This window comes from Cynocephalus volans, chromosome 7, assembly GCF_027409185.1.
Source record: "Cynocephalus volans isolate mCynVol1 chromosome 7, mCynVol1.pri, whole genome shotgun sequence".
In the NCBI taxonomy this organism is placed as follows: domain Eukaryota; kingdom Metazoa; phylum Chordata; class Mammalia; order Dermoptera; family Cynocephalidae; genus Cynocephalus; species Cynocephalus volans.
The window spans coordinates 48,715,106-48,735,169 of NC_084466.1; the positions used below are offsets into that span (position 1 = coordinate 48,715,106).

Sequence of the window (20,064 nt, forward strand, 5' to 3'; positions counted from 1 at the left end):
AAGTGAAATGATTTGCCCCTAAATAATAGCAACAAACTACATAAATCATTATGCAATATCAAATTTCCTTTCAGTCATTATTTATTTTCCTATACAAATTGTCTTATTAAAACAAAACACATACAACCACGAAAGCTTTCTCCTCTATTATTTTCGGAATCATATAAAACAATCAGGATATCTAAATAGAACAACCTTAATTTTAATAACCTAAACATATAGGTGACTTAGATATTTTCTTATGAGAAAATGATAGCTGAAAGTGGTATTCAAGAGATTATATTGGTAAAAAATAGGTAAAAATTGATGAAGTCATTAAATTTTCAAAAGTTATAAATTATCCTGTAAAGCTTCACTGGCTGCAAATTAGCCTGTGCTGTAGCCCTCTGCTAACAATCTATAGATCATTTTATTATTCATGAATTTTAGTAATTTCAGGACACCACAGGTCATCTTATGCTCATTTATTTGCTAAACACCTTGTGCTAGTATGCCTATGCTGAAAAATTGCTACTATTTACTCCCCGTGAGACAAGCAAGCAACAAAGTGCCGATTTTGGCCCCAGACATCCAGTATGCCAGGCTGCACATACATCTTGCTGTCAGTGAAATAAATGAGCCCTTAAATTGGCTGCAAAGCTTTAAGAACTGAAATTTATATGTCTAGTTATCAAACAGAAAGTTCAGAACACCTGCCAATATGAAACATAATTGTGACAAACTGTTACATTTTACCTTTAACTTTTCAGTTTTAATACCACAACTTCATTATAAGACATTGTAGAAAATACTCCCTACTCAGTGAAACAAAACAATTGTGATGGTGTAGTGTGTGTGTGCCTGTGTGCGTGTGCGTGTGCATGCATTCATGTGTGTGTATATTACGGCCTTACCATCTAAACATTGGGCCATCCATCAGCAGATAAATAACATGTCACAAATAGCCAGAGCATCAGAATTTACTTTGAGCAGAAACTCATATCCCAGCAAACTTGCCAACTTCAGCGAGAATTACAGCTTCTTCATGAGTTCCTCTCAAGATACCAGGAATACTGAGAGTAAAGAGTTTCTGTTTTAATTTATTTATTAATCATTAGAGAATTTGAGAGCTTGAAAAATACTAAATATTATGAATCCTTTTATAGTCACTAAACCACAGACAAAGAAACATTCATTAAGGGTTATGTGACTTGTCTAAGAAAACAAAGCCAGTCAATGACAGAGGCAGGGAGTGTCTGTAAGGGGGAAGAGGCCTCCCTAATTCTGATTTCTAAGTAAGACAGTAAAATATTTATACTAATTAGTATTATAGTAAAAGCAATCATGACAGATACCTATTAAATATTAAATCCTCACCATGACTTTAACTGTAGTGATGGAAAAAACTGAGGTATAGCCAGGATAAGTAACTTGCTCAAGTTAGTTATGTAAAGACCACATGTTGTGGAGTCATAATTCAAATTCCACACTACAGCTTTAGGATCCACATATTTAAACTACTATGTTAAATCCCACAAGCCCCAGGAAAGACTAAAACCCATGTTGATTATATCCAGCCTACCTCTACCTAATCTACTGCATAATAATTTAAACTGTACCGTCTAATATGTTTCTCTTTAATGGCATCATCACTTTTCAACAGATAGCCACACGCCACCTTCCAAACACTGTAATTCTTTACAGTATGTACTCTTTTGTAAATCCTCTGTTACATACATGTGTGTGAGCCAGTTTTTGCACAAAATGCAGGAAGCAGTTGAACAGTAAAGCAGGAAGAACTTCACTTTCCACTCGGATACATGATTTTCTTTCTGTTTGCTTAAGGCCGGTCATTTTTGTCCAAAACCGTTGCACATCTTTCATAACTCTAAGGAAAACATATATTATTTAAATTCATTTTCAAGTAATAATGTATTTAAACTTTCCATTATATTTTAAATATTCAAATAAGAGATTTGAAAAATAATGCATTGGCAGCATAACTGGTATCCTCCCTATCAATATAGCTCACAAAAGAAAGCAAGGATTATATCTTATTTTTCTTATGAATTAATTTTGTGTGGAATTCTCAAGGCAAAAGAACTGCTTAAATAATTCTGAAGAAAGAACTATAGTTTAAAAGTGTATAACACTTTTGCTTTGATTAAATTTTTTTGTGATGCTTTCTTTCAGATGTTGGCTCTAAGATTGGTGATAGCCAATGATTTGTCCTCTTTTTAGAGAGGAATGTGATTTGACTGTGTTATATCTTGCTAACTGATTTTCCAAGTCACTCTATTCTTCATTCTATTCATCATATAAGCTGCTTCTACAGCTATCTTAGAAAAATACAATATTGATTATTTCATATTCCAGTTTAACTGCCTTTGTTCAAAACTCAACTCTGCCATATACCATCCTGAATTTAAATTTGCCAGTGTACTCACTGCTTTGGACTACTTACAATACCTAGGAAAGTTCCTGACATATATTAACTTCTTGATATTGAATAAACTAATTTATTTCTTTTTTTGTTTGTTTCTTGTTTAGATGGTTTAAATATTTATTTTTCTTCCAAATTTTATTTTATTTTGTCAATATACAATGTGATTGATTATTATGGCCCATTACCGAAACCTCCCTCCCTCTCCCCCCTCCCTCCCAACAATGTCCTTTCTGTTCACTTGTCATATCAACTTCAAGGAATTGTCATTGTTATGTCTTCTTCCCTCCCCAACCCTGTTTTTTTTTTTTAATTAATTAATTTATTTTTAGCTCCCCAAAATAAGTGAGAACATGTGATATTTCTCTTTCTGTGTCTGACTTGTTTCACTTAATATAATTCTCTCTAGGTCCATCCGGGTCATTGCAAATGGCAGTATTTCATTCTTTCTTATAGCAGAGTAGTATTCCATTGTGTAGACAGACCACATTTTCCATATTCACTCATCTGATGATGGACATTTGGGCTGGTTCCAACTCTTAGCTATTGTAAAGAGTGCTGCGATGAACATTGGGGAACAGGTATACCTTCGACTTGATGATTTCCATTCCTCTGGGTATATTCCCAGTAGTGGGATAGCTGGGTCATATGATAGATCTATCAGCAATTGTTTGAGGAACCTCCATACCATTTTCCATAGAGGCTGCACCATTTTGCAGTCCCACCAACAGTGTATGAGATTTCCTTTTTCTCCACAACCTCGCCAGAATTTATTGTTTGCAGTCTTTTGGATATTAGTCATCCTAACTGGAGTGAAATGGTATCTCAGTGTAATTTTGATTTGCATTTCCCGGATGCTGAGTGATGTTGAGCATTTTTCATATGTCTGTTGGCTTCTGCACAGCAAAAGAAACAAATAACAGAGTGAAAAGACAACCAACAGAGTGGGAGAAAATATTTGCAAAATATACATCTGACAAAGGATTAATATCCAGAATACACAAGGAACTGAAACAACTTTACAAGAATAAAACAAGCAACCCAATTAAAAAATGGGCAAAAGAGCTAAATAGGCATTTCTCAAAGGAAGATAAACTAATTTATTTCTAATTATTTACTTCTCCTTTTTCAATGTAATTCTCTATCCATGCCAATGGTATTAATATCTTCTAAATCAGTTTCCTACCTTCAAGAAACGTGATGATATTTCTAATAGTACTTGCAATCACAATTTCTTGAGCTTTTATTAATGGACAAACACATTTTTAATAAATTTGCAGATATTAACTTATGCAAAATCCAGAATAAACTTATTAGAAATAAATTAAGGCCACAAAGAGGTTAAATAAACTGCTAAGGCCGCACAACTATTATACGTTGGAGCTGATGAGCACCGGCAGGCAGTTACAGGGAAGGTGGAGTGAGGTTGGGCTGTATATTTCCCTGGTTTCCACCTACTAAGAACTGACTTTAACTCTGAATTTAAAGTTGCATTTCCTGAATTTCTGCAAAATGGCCCTCTCCACCCAAAGACCTATCAGGTCCAAGTTTGCTGAGTTATCTGGTCCCTTTAGACCTAGGTGCATGAGTAAAAATTCCTCTATGTACTCATCCTTCCACCCCAAGTTACTTGTTAGAAGGGAGATTCTTTTGGTTTTCCTATATTCTATTCACAACAATGCAATTTATAAAACTCTTTTTTTTTTTCTTTACCAGTAAGGGGATCACAACCCTCGGTGACAGTGTGGTCCGCACCACGCTCAGCCAGTGAGTGCACCGGCTGCCCCTACATAGGATCTGAGCCCGCGGCCTGGCCTCAGCGTTACCAGCACCGCACTCTCCTGAGTGAGCCACGGAGCCGGCCCATAAAACTCTCTTTTAATTACCCAGTTTGGCTGTGTTCTGTGCATTTTGCAGTAACCTCCCCTATTCAGGGATAATTTACTGGAATATTCCCGTATTCACAGGCATAGTAGCAGGAATCTGAAGAAGCTAAGTGATTTGTTCATGGTCTTTAATGCAGTGAAAGTCAGTTTTGAAGATATATTCCAGAGTACTGTTTCTTGTGCCAAAATATGCAAATGGGAATTTTAGAAAACACTTTTTTTTCTATTTTCATGGAATTTGAGAAGAAAAAAGCAAAGTGGTTATGAAACATGAGAGCTAGAATTTGAATACTGTGCAAATATGCAGCATGTTATGAATGCACATGTAATTGAATAAATGTAATATTTATGAAATCCATAAGAAGAACATAATCTTAAATAAGAGTCAATTGGGTCATCATATTTTTTTAAAATTATCAATTACTTATTATTCATCACTGTCACCATGTATATTCAATCTGCAAAAGACATACAGTGACATAATATGAAGTATTTTCAGTCTATCAGATTTAGAATAAAACCTGCTTCTCTTTTCTGCATGGTTTGCTTCTCCAGATATGGATATCCTCTATTCCTCTTTAACTTATTATATCCTTTCAGTACTCTTATCTTACTGCTTTGAGCTTTCAGTTGGTTTCTTTCTATTATTTTTGTGATGATCACTTTGTTTAATATTTTTTTCTTTTACATTGAAATCTTGTGGTAGGAAGAGAAATGTTCCCTCAAAGTATCTACATCCTGATAATAAAAGCCTGTGTATTTTAGGATAAAATATGAATTAACATTACAGAAGAAATTAACCTTGCTAAATCAGCTGACCTTAAACTAGGGAAATTATTCTGGATTATTTGGATGGACTCAATGTAATCACACAAATCTTTAAAAGAGTAAGAGAGAATAGGAAGACAGACTTAGGAAATGGCAGTATGACAGTCCACCGGTCTGAGACTATTGCAACAACATGGATGGAGAGAATTATATTAAGTGAAACGAGTCAGGCACAGAAAGAGAAATACCACATGTTCTCACTTATTGGTGGGAGCTAAAAATTAATATATAAATTCACACACACACACACACAAAAAAAACGGGGGGGGGAGAAGATATAACAACCACAATTACTTGAAGTTGATACAACAAGCAAACAGAAAGGACATTGTTGGTGGGGGAGGGAGGAGAGGGAGGAAGGAGGAAGGTTTTGGTAAGGGGCAACAATAATCAACCACAATGTATATAGACAAAATAAAAGTTAAAAAAAAAAAAAAAAAAGAAAAAGAAAAAGAAAATGGCAGTATGAGATGGACTTGGTCCTGGCTCCAAAGATGGAGAAAGGAGGTCATAAGCCAAGGAAAGCAGGTGATTTCCAGAATCTGGAAAAGGCAAGGAAAGGGATTCTCTGATAGGTCCCCCTAGAAATTAACTCCGTACTGCTAACATCTTGATTTCAGCAGAGAAAGATTCACATACGACTTCTGACTTCCAGAAATGCAAGATAATAAATTTGCATTGTTTTAAGTCACTGAGTTTGTGGTAATTTATTCGCACAATGATAGAAGACTAATACAAAATAAAGAGAAATTTTAAGTAACCTATTTTTTTTCCTCATTGTGTATGAATAACATATTAAGTATTTTCACTATATTTGTCTTCCAAAATATGTACATTTATTTTATAAAACTTTAATTTTAAAAAAATTGATTGCAATAGTTACAAAATAAAGAATTATATTATGCTTAACACCAACCCGATTGAAGCAGAACATTTCTTGTCCATTAATACTGCAAAAAATGACAATCATTTTGACAAATATTACATTATCGTATGTTTAATGTCATATAGAGTTTACTATTTTAAAATCTTAAAAAAACAAAAAACAATAAAGAGACAAGATATGAAATAGTGCATATAATAGCATTTTCTTACATTATTTGAGAAATTACTTAAAAATTGATGACATTCTGACACAAGAATAAATGCAGTGAAACTTGCAATATTTCTCTCTCCATCTCTCTCCCTCCAAATATATATATATATATATATATATATATATATATATATACACACACAATTTTGATTAAAGGTAATATTAATAAGTTCCTCAAAAGAAAAAAAACTACCAAAACATACTCAAGAAGTAAATAGCCTTATATTCACTATATAAGCTAAATCTGAAGTTAGAAATTTTCACACAATCAAAATTCTGTGATTAGACAACTTCTGTGTGAATTATACCAGAAGTAATAAATAAATAATGTCAATTCTACAGAATATTTTCTAAAACTCATATTGTGCAGAGATCCAAATCAGATAAAAGGGTGAGGAAAAATAACCTACATTTATACAAACAAAGGAAATTTTTTTATACAAAGTATTTAACTGGAGACTGTCAACAAACAAGAAACAGAAGGGGACTGCCTCAATCTAATAAAGTCCATACATAAGGAATTTACCCCTAACATCATGCTTGATGGTGAAAGACTAAATGCTTTCCTGCTATGATTGAGATCAAGGCAATAGTATCCAATCATTGAATGTTCATCCAATTTTTTTTTGAGGTGTTAACCACTGTAATACAACAATGAAAGGAAGTAAAAACATACAGGTTGAAAAAAATAAATATAACTGTCTTTATATGGGTACATTATTGATGACGCTAGAAAATTTCAAGGAATATACCAAAGGAATATTTACAATAAGTGAGTTTAGCAATATCAAAAGTCAAAATGCCAATACACAAAAATAAATTTCATTTTGGGAACACAGTGAGGAGAAGGAAATTCCATTCATCACTAATCACCCCTTCCCACCTTTCATGGCCAGTCTCATCCAGACCACCACTCTTCCAGTAACAATTTAATGCAGGCCAGAACTGTGAAACACACATGTAATTTAAAATTTTCCAGAAGTCATATTTTAAGTAGTTAAAAAAGTTGAAAAGTTATCTTTTATTCAGCCTATTATTTAAAATATTATCATTTCAATATGAAATAAATATACAAATATGAATGACATAGTTACCATTATTTTTATACTAAGATTTTGAAACTTGGTGTGTATTTTACATTTAGAACAAATATTAAATCTGAGTATCCAAGGGTTCAAAAGCCTAAAACAGAAAGGGAAAATTGAAGTGACTTTTAAAATATATTCTAGTAGAGAGAGATAATAAATAAAAAACAAACAAAGAAATTAAAACAGAATTTTGTAATGTAATAATGTTGACTAAAAATAGTATAAGAAGAAACAGTGACATCCACGCAAAAAACATGCTAGAAGTAAGAGTTTCACACACATGAACATCTGAGGGAAAACATTCTAGACAGAAGGAATCCACAGTACTAGGCCTGAAAATGAAATTTCATCTCTGTTTTATGATCAAGAGAGCCAGCTGCTTACAGCAGAGTGAGCAAGGCAGAAAGTCTAGGAATTGAGACAAGAGACCTAATGAGGACCAGATCAAAAATGGCCCCGAAGACTGCAATATTTTGGCTTTTACTTGGAGAATACTGTAGAGATATTGGAGCATTTTGATCACAAAACAGAAAAAAAAAATGTGTTTTGTATTTTCAAATTATCACTCAGAATTCTCTGTTGAGAGCATGTGTTATGAGGTGAAAGGATTGTTCAGCTACTCTGAGACTGAACTGAGAGTGGGTATATTAGTTCTCTAGGGCAGCAGGAACAAACTACCACAAATTGAGTGGTTTAAAATAACAGATATTTTTTATCGAAACATAATTGATTAAACATGTTTGTGGAGTAGAGTGTTGAATATCAACACCTGTGTACAACATGAAATGATCATATCAGGATAATTAGTATATTCTTCATTACAAAAGGAAGCGTTCTTTGTGTCCATTAACTAATTTCTCCTTAACTCCCCTCCACTTCCACCTTTCCCATCTGTATTAACCACAGTTCTGTTCTCTCCTGAAAGTTCAACCAATTTTTGTGATTGTTGTTTCTTTCCTTGTTTATCTTTTTCTTTCTTTCTTTTTTCTTTTCTTTTCTCTTCTTTCCTTCCTTCCTTCCTTTTCTTTCTTTCTTTCTTTCTTTCTTTCTTTCTTTCTTTCTTTCTTTCTTTCTTTCTTTCTTTCTTTCTTTTTTTCTTTCTTTCTCTCTCTCTCTCTCTCTCTCTCTCTCTCTCCTTCCTTCCTTCCTTCCTTCCTTCCTTCCTTCCTTCCTTCCTTCTTTCCTTCCCTCTTTCTTTCTCTCTCTCTTTCTTTCTATTTATTTTTTAGCTCCCATTTATGAAAGAGGATGTGCAGTATTCCTTTTTCTGTGCCTGGCTTATTTCACGTAACATAATTTTGTCCAAGTTCATCCAAGTTGCTGTGAATGGCAGAATTTTATCCTTTTTTTTTTATGGCTGAGTAGTATTCCATTGTGCATATATACCACATTTTCCTTATCCAGTCATCTGCTGATAAACATTTAGGTTGGTTCCACATCTTGACTATTGTAAATAGAGCTGTGATAAACATGGGAGTAAAGTTATCCCTTCAGAATGATGATTTCCGTTCTTTTGGGTATATACCCAGAAGTGGGATTGCTAGGTCATATGGTAATTCTATCTGTAGTTGTTGAGAAAACTCAATACTTGTTCTATAATGGCTGTACTAATTTACATTTCCATGGAAAATGTAGATCCCTTTTCTCCACATCCTTGCCAGAATTTGTTTTTTGTTTTTTTTTTTAATAACCAGTCTAACTTGGGTGAGATGATATCTCAAAGTAGTTTTAATTTGAATTTCCCTGATGATTAGTGATGTGGAGCATTTTTTAAAGTACCTGTTGGCCATTTGGACATCATCCTTTGAGAAATGTCTATTCAGCATCTTTGCCCATTTTTAAATCAGGTTATCTATTGTTTTACTATCCAGCTGTTTGAGTTCCTTTTATATTCTGGATATTATTCCATTGTAAGATGCATAGTTTAGGAATATTTCTCCTATTCTGCAGGTTGTCTGTTCACTCTGTTGATTGTTTTCTATGGTGTGCTTTTTAGTTTGATATAATCCCATTTGTTTATTTTTCCTTTTTTTTTTTTGCCTGTGCTTTGGAGTCTTATTCATAAAGTCTTTGCTCAGTCCCACATCTGGAAGTGTTTCCCCTATGTTTTCTTCAAGGAGTTTTATAGTTTCCAGTCCTATATCTAGTTATTTAATCCATTTTGAGTTGATTTAGGTAAGAGATTGATTTTGGTGAGAAGGAAACATGAAGAAAACAATAAATATCAGAGCAGAACTAAATGAAATAAATATCACAAAAATGACACAAAGGATCAATGGAACAAAAAGTTCTTTGTTGAGAAGATAAACAAAACTGACAAAGCATTAGATAGACTAATTAAGAAAAAAAGAGAGACGAACTAAATAACAAAAATCGTATTCAAAAAGAGACGTTACAACCGATTCTAAAGAAATACAAAGAATTATTAGAGACTAATATGAACAACTATATGCCAAGAAATTTGATAATCTGGAGAAAATGGATTAATTTCTGGACACTACCAAGACTGAACCAAGAAGAAATAGAAAACCTGAAAATAACAGAGATTTATTTTCTCACAGGCCGGGAGGTTAGGAGTCTGAAATCAAGGTGTTGATAGAGAGATGCTTTCTCTGAAGGGCTTAGGGAAGAATTCTTCCTTGCTTTTTCCATAGCTGCTCGTAATTGCTGGAGCTCTTGATATTTCTTGGCTTGTGGGTGCATCACACCAATCTCTGCCTTTGTCTTCACGTGGCATTTTTCTCTCTATGGGTCCATATCCAAATTTCCTCTTCCTTATGAGGACAACAATCCCTGGATTAATGTCCACCCTATTTTAGTATAACCTCATCTTAACTTGATCACATCTACAATGATCCTATTGCCAAATAAGGTCCCATTTACTTGTAGCTACACCAGGGCTTGAACATACTTTTGGGACGACACAATTTAACCCCTAACAGAGACCAATGGTAGAGGCAGGAGGACCAGCTAGGAGGTATTTTAGCAATTCAGGTGGGAGATTGCCCCAGCTGAAGGTGGTAAAAACTGTTGGATCTTGGTTACAGTCTTTATGCCTTCATCGTGGGAAGAAAAATGAATTTTTTTTTTCCTTTCCGTCACAAATTTCTGTATCATTCTTCATGCATGACTAAGATGAGAAGTGAAAACACTGGTGAAAAGCTGGAACATGATATTCCCAGAAGGACTAATAAGGCAGAAGGCACTGGAGAACCAGACAGTTCTATAATGGTACTGAGGGATGTAAAGGTGTAAAAGAAGAAGAAGGGGGTGCGTATGTGTGTGTGTGTGCAGGTGTGCGGATGTTTGTGTGTATGTGTGTTTGTCTGTCTGAATAAGGCAGGATAGGAGAGGAGTCAGGAAAGTGCCAAATTACCTTGAAAAATGTAATAAAAATAATTACTTTCAAACACCAACATTTTGGACTGGAGATTTGGTTAATGAATTTCCCTTTCAAATATAGAGTAAGGCTATTAATTAGTTGTTCATCTGAGTAAAGGAAATAAGCCTATTCTAAGAAATGAAAGTCCAGTTGTTTTACTCTCAAAAAGTTGTCAAGATACCATCAGGCAATGTATTTAACTATATTTCTAAAACAGTACTAATTAAATATATTTATAACTTAATAGGAGATAGTGAAGAGTATTTTTAAATAGAACAAAAGAAGACTCATGAAATATTTTTTATCTTCTTTGATATTAGATAAAAGTAAACTGGATTTTAAAACTATAACCTTAAAGAATTTTAACCCTAGAAGAACAAAATATTTAATGAGCTCCTTTGTAGAAATTAAGCATAGTAATTATTTATGTACCTTAATAACCTTCCATCGTCTTTATTTATCATGCATGTTTTGCAGAGAATTCCAGATTTAATAAAAATCAATTAATTATTGTAAGTGCACAACATTTATTGCCTACATTTAGTATATCTAAAATGTATTTTGTATTTTATATTGATGACTGACACTTCTTCTGAGCAGAGCAATTTAATCTCAAAAAGGGAATAATCTTAGCAGAATTTATTATTAAAATGGATGACAACTCAGTTGGCACAAACTTCAGAGTAACTAACTACCCGGCATGACGTAGTGAAATAAACAAATCAGCAATCAAAGTGTAATGCCAATAATGAAGACTTCTGAATTTTACAGATTCCTGAATTTGGAAATCTATTTTGTTATTCCTCACAATACAGCTTCAGTGTCCATTGGTATGCTGCTTAAATCAATTTTTCAGTGTTAGAAAAATGATTTATAACTTTTGAAAGCAAGATTAATAATCTGAAAAACAAAAACATAAATAATAAGACAGTACAATGTAGTAGCTTTTAAGTAGAATTTCTAAGTTTTCTTATGCTTTCAAACTCTTCTAGTGGGATTAAAATGTAACTTTATAGCTCTGGTTTTATTTCCTTATTATTGTTCAATACAAAGTAATTTTTACAGAAATGTTTTAGGTTATTGCATGGTTGCTATAGTTTTTCTTAATTATCCAGAGTGCAACTTTCAGATCATAGTACCCTTATATAGCCACTTATGATTTTGCATTTAAACTGTCTCATACACTTTTTTTATTTTTAAATTTAATTGTACATATTTGTGGGGTACAGTGTATATTGTTCCAATACATGCATATACTGTTCAATGATTTACTTAGGGTAGATAGCATATCAATCCCCTGAACACCGATCTTTTCTTTATGGTGATTACAGTCAAGAACATAGCCACACCTATTCAAATGCATATTGTCTCTGACTAATTTCCTTTACAGTGTCGTGTATGGCCCACAAAGGCTAAAAATACTTATCTGGTCCTTTCATAAATTTTGTCAACCCCTGTTATAGATGCAGCTGCTGAAAGTGTAAATTTGAACAGCTACTAAATATTAATAACATATTATTTCTTCTTAAATTTGATAAGTATAATAATTTTAAGAGGTCCTATTATTGTCCCCCTTTAATAGATGGGGAAATTGACGAATATTTAGAGAAACTCCCAATGCTTAAGTATTTGAGGCAAGAATCACCCTTTTATTTCAGACTTCCATCTATTTAATTTCCCAGCATATTGTCATTTTTCTCTCTGCTAGTGCAATAATATCTCAAGAAATTCTCTCCTTCTTGGTTAGAATTATTCCTAGGTATTTTATGTTTGGGGTAGCTATTGTAAACAGGATTGCTTTTTCAATTTCTTTTTCTGCTAGTTTGCTGTTGGTGTATAGAAATGCTACTAACTTTTTTGTATTGATTTTCTGTCCTGCAACTTTACTAAGTTTATCAGCTCTAAGAATTTTTCTGTGGAGTCTTTAGGTTTTTCTATGTATCAGATCATGTCCTGCAAAAAGAGACAATCTGACTTCTTTGTTTCTAGTCTGGATGCCCTTCGTTCCTTAATCTTGCCTAATTGCTCTGGCTAGAATTTACAGCACTGTGTTAAATAGGAGTGGTGAGAGTGGGCATGTTCTTGCTCCTGTTCTTAGAGAAAAATCTTTTTTTTTTTTTTTTAAACTTTTACCTGTTCAGAATGATGTTAGCTGTGTGTTTGTTTTATATGCCTTTTATTGTGTTGGGATACTTTACTTCTATGCATAATTTGTTGAGAGTTTTTATTATAAAGGAATGTTGAATTTTATCAAATATTTTTTTCTAGGTTTATTGAGAGGATCTTATGGTTTTTATCTTTCATTTTGTTGTCGTGGCATACCACATTTATCTTTGTTTTGTATATGCTGAACTATCCTTTCATCCCTGGGATAAATCCCACTTGATCATGGTCTTTAATATTTTTGATACGCTGCTGGATTCTGTTTGCTAGCATCTTCTTGCAGACTTTTGCATCTAAGGTCATCAAGGATATTGGCCTGCATTTTCTTTCTTTTGTTGTATCTTGTCTGATTTTGGTATCTGGGTGATGCTGGTCTCATATAATGAGTTTTGGAGAATACCCTCTGCTTCAATTTTTTGGGATAGTTTGAGAAAGATTGATATTAAATCTTCTTTACAAGTTTGCTAGAATTCAGCAGTGAAGCCATCCAGTTCTGAGCTTTTCTTTGTTGGGATGCTGTTGATTACTGAATCAATCTTGTTACTCATTATTGGTCTGTTCAGGTTTTCTATTTCTTTTCGGTTCAGTCTCAGTAGGTTCTGTTTGCCCAGAAATTAATCCATTTCCAAATTTGTTGGTGTATAGTTGTTTGTAATAGTCTCTAATGATTTTTTGTGTGTTTCTTTGGCTCTTTACTCCTTTTTTCAGTTAGTCTGGCTAAAGGCTTGTCAATTTTTGTTTATCTTCTCAAAAAAGCCAACTTTTTGTTTCATTGATCTTTCATACCTTTTTTTTTTGTCTCTACTTCATTTAGTTTTTCTTTTAATTATTTCTTCACATCTATTAATTCTGGCTTTGTAATATTCTTGCTTTTCTAGTTCTTTGAGGTATAAAGTTAAGTTGTTGACCTGGGATCCTTCAACTTTTTTAAGGTAAGTAATTATTGCTATCATCTTTCCTCTTGATACTACTTTTGCAGTATTGCATAGACTCTCGTTAAGTTGTGCTTGTATTTTCATTTGTTTCAAGGAATTTTTTGATTTCCTGCTTTATTTCTTCTTCGACTCATTGGTCATTCAGGAGCATGTTGCTTAATTTCCATGTGTTTGTATAGTTTCCCAAGTTTGTTTGTCATTAATTTCTAGTTTTATTCCATTGTGGTCTGAAAATATATTTGATACGATTTCAATCTTTTAAAATTTGTTGAGACTTGTTTTGTGGTCTAACATGTAATCTATCTGAGATAATGATCCACATGCTGATGAGAAAATGGTACATCTGCAGTTGTTGGATGAAATGTGTAAATGTCTGTCAGTTCCATTTGGTCTAATATGTTATTAAAATTCAATATTTCTCTGAATTGTTTTTTCTAGATGATCTATCCAATTTTGAAAGAGGTGTGTTAAAATCTAACCAAGGAGGTGAAAGATTTCTACCATAAAAACTACACAACATTGGTGAAAGAAATTAAAGAGGACACAACAAAATGGAAAGGCATTCCATGCTCATGACTCAGTAGATTAATGTTGTTAAAATGTCCATACATACTACCCAAAGTGATCTACAGATTTAACAGAACCCCTATCAAACTACCAATGACATGGGCTGGCCAGTTGGCTCCACTGGTTAGAGCATAGCCATGTAACACCAAGGTCAATTGTTTTGATCCTCATACTGGTCAGCTGCAAAAAAAAAAAAAAAAAAAAAGAAAGAAAAGAAAGGAAAAGAAAAAAAAATTGCTAAATCGCCAATGACATTCATCAGAAAAAAGAAAAGCCAAATTAAAATTCATTTGGGAAAATAAAGACCTCGAATAGCCAAAACAATCTTGAGCAAAAACTGTAAAGTGGGAAATGTTACACTACCTGACTTCAAATTACACTACAAAGCTATAGTAAAATAATGGCATGGTACTGTCATAAAAACAGACCATTGGATTAATGGAACAGCCTGGAAAGTCCAGAAATAAACCCACATACTTGCCAATTAGTCTTCAACAAAGACTCTAAAAAAATAAACAGGGGAAAAGACAGCCTCTTTAATGAATGATGCCAGGAAAATTGGATATCCATTCAGAGAAGAATGAAACTAGACCCCTATCTCTCACCATATACAAAAATCAACTCAAAATGGATTAAAGATTTTACAGAAGACCTAAAAGTATAAAATTTCTAGAAGAAAACACAGGACATAGGACTGGTGAAAGATTTTATAAATATAAACTCAAAAGCACAAGAAAAAAAGTAAAAATAAACAAATGGGATTCGTCAAACTAAAAGCCTTCTGTGCAGCAAAGAAAATCAATGAAGCAAAAAGAAACCTACAGAACGGGAGAAAATATTTGCAAACTATCCAACAAGGGAATAATTTCCAGAATAAACAAGGAATTTAAACAACTCAATAGTTGAAAAAACAAACAACCCAATAAAAAATGGGCAAGAGAGCTCAATAGACATTTCTTAAAAGAAGACATGCAAATGGCCAACGGGTATATGAAAAAATGTTCAACCTCACTGAGCATCAAGGAAATGCAAATCAAAGCCACACTGAGACATCATCTCACCCCAGTTAGAATGGCTATTATCAAAAAGACAGAATAACAAATGCTGGCGAGGATATGAAGGAAGGGGAACACTTATATATTCCTGGTGGGATTGTAAATTAATACAGCCAATATGGAAAACAGTGTGGAGGTTCCTCAAATAACTGCAGATAGAACTACTATATGACCCAGCAATTCCACTAGTGGTACATACCCAAAGGAATGGAAAGCATTATACCAAAGGAATACCTACACCCCCATGTTCATTGCAGCTCTGTTCACCATAGCCAAGAAATGGAACCAATCGAAATGTTCATCTACAGATGAATGGAAAGGTGGTACAAATACACAATGGAATACTACTCAGCCATAAACAGAATGAAATTCTGCCATTCACAGCAACACGGATGAGCTTGAAGAAAATTATGTAAAGTGAAATAAGCCAGGCACAGGAAGAGAAAGACTGCATGTTCTCACTCATATGTGGGAACTGAAAAACAAGCACAGAAACAAACAAAGAAAAACAATAATAATAAGTTGAACTATTAAAAGGAGAGAGATGAACTATGGTTACTAGAGGCAAGAAAGGGGAGAGAAGAGGGATAGTGAAAGGCTGATTAATGGACACAAAATTATAGTGAGATAGGAAAAATAAGTCCTGTTGGTGTACAGTTTTCCCAGAATCCTATAATCAGTAGTGCTTCACTGCATGTTACAAAACAACTAAAAGAGAGATCAAATGTGCACATCACAAAGAAATGATTAAGTTTTGCAGTGATGAATATGTTAACTACCCTGACTAGATTAACACACACTGTATATGTGCATTCAAATACAGCTCTGTACCCCATTAATAATCATTCAATATTTTCAATAAAAATTTAAAAAATAATATGTACACCCAGATGTTAATTGAGTAACTCCAGTATTGTGCATAATAAGTAACAGAATTCTTGAAATCTGTATTTTGTGTGCTTTGTTTAACAATATATAAAAATTTGCCCCCTTAATACTGAAAGATGCTATGAAGTTTCATCTATGAATCCAAGGACTTTAATACTAATAGAGACTAATACTGAAAACAGCGAATAAATCTTGAGCTATTTTAAAAAGAAAAATGAGGCAAAGAGGATTCCATCTAAAAGATTGAATGCCCACCCCCCCCCCCCCAGCACTGACAACCTCATTGAGGCTTAATCCCCATTGTTAACTGTTGAGGGTGGGAAATCCTATTATGGTAATTGAAAGGTGGGGCCTAGGGGGGTGATTTGATTGCAGGACCACGCTGTAGTGAATGAATTAATAATGGTGGTCAGGAGCATGGTTCTGAGGGCTTTAAAAGGACAGTGCATGAGGACCTATGTCACTCTCTCTGCTCTGCCATTTTCTGCAATGTGAGACCTCTGGGTCACTGTCGCCACCACCAAGATCCTCACCAGATGTGTTCCCTGGACTTTGGACTTCTAAGCTTCAGAAACTCTAAGCAATGCATTTTGTCTTCTTTATTAATACCCCAGTTCCAGATATTTTGTTACAAGCAACAGAAACGGACTAATACACAGGAGTAAAAAATGCACATGGTGAATGGAGGAATTTGAACCTGAATATTTTAGCCAAATGAGATACTTCATGTGTAATGAGAGTTTTTCTGGAACTAGAACAACCAACCCAGGTAAATTTTAACAAACTTGAAGGAACTGCAAGTTTATTTAGAATAATATGTTTGAGTATTTGTAACTATAGCTTAGTTAACTTAATGCAAGTATATAATGCATGATATAGAATCATGACAAGTATTTGTAAGGAAGACCGCATATGCCAAAGCTATAGTTGTTGTTTTGTTGTAATGAATTTACTTGAAAAATATAAGAAATGCTGTTTTAGGGTTATTAAATTCTTAATAGCCTTCAAAAAAAAAAAAAAAGAAAGAAAGAAACGCTGTCCTAAAATCCTTCAAAAGTTTAAATAGATGTTTATTCTTTATGTTATGTATTTCCTTTTTAATAGGGAGTAGTGTGCAGGTGTAAAAATTTTTGCTAAAGAAGAAATGTGATTGTAAACTTCAGGCCTTTAGAGCATAGTTAGAGGAATTTTAGGTGGTGAAGGGAAGTAATTGTTGCCTTAGAAGTCATGCAATAAAGGTATCAGCCACTTTACATATTCAAAAGAACAAGGTTTCTATCAGAACTGGGAATTTATAGTGCCTCTCAGAAAAAAATTACACGTGTTTATAGTGGTATGAAATAATGTGTTTTTAATTAATCTATTTATTTAAGCCTATCTATAAGAAATTTTTTTTCAATGTGATTGAATTTAATTTTGAATAAATCTAAGGACAAAAGGTAAGAGAAGATATTGCAAGCAAAAATGTTACTTCTGGCTGACTGTCTTGCTTGCTTAAAAATCATTAGATAGTTTTTCAAGGGATACAAACATAATGAAACAAAACATAATGAACATTTATTTAGTCTGAAAATAATCAGCTAACAAATGTTTCTAGAATAGTTTCAGATATACAGCAATAATAATAGGTCCATCCAGCATAAGAAAACAACTTTGAATGAAGCCACTTTTTTTTCTACTTATACATAAAATGGTCCCCAATCCACTTTCTACAAGAGCACTGTTGTTTCAAAGGCTTGGCCTTTCCTACCATTGTTACCACTCCCGGGATCACCTTGCCCAGGGCATCAGAGGTCACTGGGGGCTCACAGTGGAGGCACACTGACTGGAAAGTGGAAACCCCTCTGGGCGTCCGGCACCTGCCACCATGTAGGAGCTATACAGTAAGCGGGATACCCTGGCGCTGAGGGGGAAGCACATCAGGCCCTCATGCAAAGTATTCTTTGCTGTGGATCCGAACAAAATAGTGTGATCCCAGGAGCAGTAGTTGTGTGATGAGAAAGGTGAACAGTACTTGGACTACATCAACAAAGTTGCCCATGTGGGACACTGCCATCCAGAAGTGGTCAAAGCTGCCTTGACCTAGATGGAACTGTTAAATACAAATTCTTGATTCTTCCATGACAACATTGTTGAGTATGCCAAGTGTCTTTCAGCAACCCTGCCAGGAAAACTCTCTGCTATTTCACAGATTTAGAATCTGAAGCTAATGACTTAGTTTTATACCTGGCTCAGCAGTTCAGAGGCCATCAAGACATGATCACTCTTGATCATGCTTACCGTGGTCACCTATCATCTTTAATTGAGATCAGTCCATATAAATTTTGGAAGAGCAATGATGTCAAGAAAGAATTTGTATGCATGCCAAGTCTGGATACTTACAGAGGAAAATGTAGAGAAGGCCATGCAGAAACAGTCAGTGCTAATGCAGTTCAAGTGAAGAATATTATTGAGGAAGTTTATTAGCAGTGGCAGGAAGATTGCTGCCTTTATTGCTGAATCCATGCAGAATTGTGGCAGCAAATACCTCCTCTTGCAGCTACTTTCAGAAAGTGGCAAAATATGCACATGGACCTGGAGGTGTGTTTATAGCTGATGAATTTCATGAGTATGCCAAGTCGGGAAACATTTCTGGAGCTTCCAAATGCATGGCAAAGATTTTGTTCCAGATATCATCACAATGGGAAAACCAATGGGCAATGACCACCCGATGGCATGTGTGGTAACAACCCAAAAATTTGCAGAAGCCTTCAGGAGCCCTGAGATGGAGTATTTCAATACATATGGAGGAAATACAGTGTCTTATGCTGTTGATTTGGTTGTGGATATAACTGAAAATGAAGACCTTTAAGGAAATGCCCGAGAAGTAAGGAATTAACTTACTGAATTACTAAATAAACAGAAGGCTAAACACGCTTTGATAGGAGGTATCTGGGACTTAATGAAGGACTATGAGAAAAGGACCCCATCACAGCAGAAGCCCAGCACAACATCTACAAGAAGAAAGAAAAACAAGTGCTGCTTGGTGCCCATGGACCTCATAAAAATGTGCTTAAAACAAGACCACCTATGTGCTTCACTGAAGAACATGCAAAGTTTATAGTGGACCATCCTGATGGGATTCTAACAGTTTTAGAAGAAGGCATGGGGGCCCAGACTGAAAGTGTGATCTCTGAGAATACTCCATGCAAGACAAATATGCCCAAAGAAGCACACTCGGAAGTGCTCAGCGACAAAACCACTGACTCCAATGAAAATCACAGCAGAAAGAGAAATGGAGTGTGCAGAGATAAACATTCACTGCTCAGTAAGAGGCTCAAGACATGAAAGATTAGCATTTGAAACCAAGATAAATGTCCAGAGTTATAGAGAATGAGTGGGTGTGTCTCATCTGTAAATAGCTCTGTTTTACCCTCTAAAGGTAGAGTTTTCACTCAGTTTAGATTTGTAAATAAAAAGGCAAATGAGTAATAAGAATAAACCAAGAGATAGTCAAATGTCAGATGCTGAGCCTTTACCCTGTTAATTCCTTACTTGAGATTTCTGAAGGTATTTACTCTATTCTATTAAGTTTAAGCTTCCAATTCAAAATTAAGTTGGCAGTTTTACTTCTCGTGTTTTTATGTCTGAAATTAGAGAAGAAAGTATAAAAGATTCCTTCATTTTGGAGACTTAGTGCCCTAAAATATGAATTCTATAATAATTTAATATATAAAAGTATATTCATGGATAGTAATAAAATAAGGGAGGATGT

General features: G+C 34.2%; 1 pseudogene; it reads left to right on the forward strand.

The window, feature by feature from the left end:
- The first annotated feature begins 18,177 nt into the window (after window positions 1-18,177).
- On the forward strand, window positions 18,178-19,637 carry LOC134382815 (ethanolamine-phosphate phospho-lyase-like; annotated as a pseudogene).
- Window positions 19,638-20,064: the final 427 nt, after the last annotated feature.